This window comes from Stegastes partitus, unplaced genomic scaffold (genome assembly GCF_000690725.1).
Source record: "Stegastes partitus isolate 25-593 unplaced genomic scaffold, Stegastes_partitus-1.0.2 Scaffold967, whole genome shotgun sequence".
Lineage (NCBI taxonomy): Eukaryota > Metazoa > Chordata > Actinopteri > Pomacentridae > Stegastes > Stegastes partitus.
This window is the reverse complement of record NW_007578698.1, coordinates 264,628-265,703: the sequence shown is the minus strand read 5'-3', so window position 1 is coordinate 265,703 and position 1,076 is coordinate 264,628. Positions and strand designations below refer to the sequence as shown.

Genomic DNA, 1,076 nt, shown 5'->3' with positions numbered 1-1,076 from the left:
GGACCCCCCTACAGGGTTCTGGTTTCCAGACCTTCAGCCCCACCTACTATTTTTCTCACCAGCCGCCACTGAGTATCGCCTATCTGCTGTCAGTAGCGGGATTCAAACCCACGCCTCCATGAGAGGCTGCGACCTGAACACAGCGCCGCTCGGCCATCCTGACTTCAATAACAATTCCTAACAAGATCTTCCAGTGTCCTCACTACCATTGTATATATTTTCCTAAAAAAGATTTAGAACGCCCCAATACACAGTATGTCAAATTTGCATTATATGGTAAAGTGGTATGTTCCAGTTGGGTGCATACCCATGAAACAATATGTACATTGTGAGGGCAGCTGTCGTATGTACCTATAGTACAAAGGAGAAGGATCTCATTATTTCTGTTAACTGCAGAAGGAGGATTACCAAAACTTGCTCCAGAAGGCTCCTACTTCATAGAGCTATGCTAACAGCAATGTATGAAGGTGAAGCAGATGCACCACGCTGAGGTCAAGGTTCCAAGGACCAGGTATCACTGGGCAGGCTTGTGTTGTTTAGGTGGGGATGGAAGGACATGGACACCTTTTAACCTGCCTGGCAACCTTCACGTCCCATTGACTTTAACCCCCAGAGATGACCCCCTGTGCTCCTCCTCCCTCTTTCTCTTCCTCCTCTGCCATCAGTCAGCTCATATAAACTGCTGTGCTGGCAACACAAATCCGCCTGTCATATGGCGATGGTGGTATAGTGGTGAGCATAGCTGCCTTCCAAGCAGTTGACCTGGGTTCGATTCCCAGCCATCGCAAATGGCATTTTGACTAAAAATCTGATTACTGGAGAAACTTGGTTCTGATAGAAATCAGTTAGATTCAAACTACAGCTTTTGTCTTCTGCTGATGTGGCCGAGCCTTCACCAGCAATGGATTCTGGAAGTTCACTAAGCTGGTGGTCTGGACCCCTTCTTTTCATAATTGGCTGCTCCAGTTGTAGTCACTCAAACACAAACCTCCATACCCACCTTGTTTGTTTTTCCTACTATTTGTACATTTGTTCATGAGCTGGTACTACAGTGAAGCCTACCTGATGAATGTCTA

At 46.6% G+C, this 1,076-nt stretch overlaps 1 non-coding gene across 1 annotated transcript; it reads left to right on the top strand.

Moving 5' to 3' along the window:
* Positions 1-715: 715 nt before the first annotated feature.
* Positions 716-787, top strand: trnag-ucc (transfer RNA glycine (anticodon UCC)). Its single transcript has one exon. It is a non-coding gene; the product is annotated as a tRNA-Gly (tRNA).
* Positions 788-1,076: the final 289 nt, after the last annotated feature.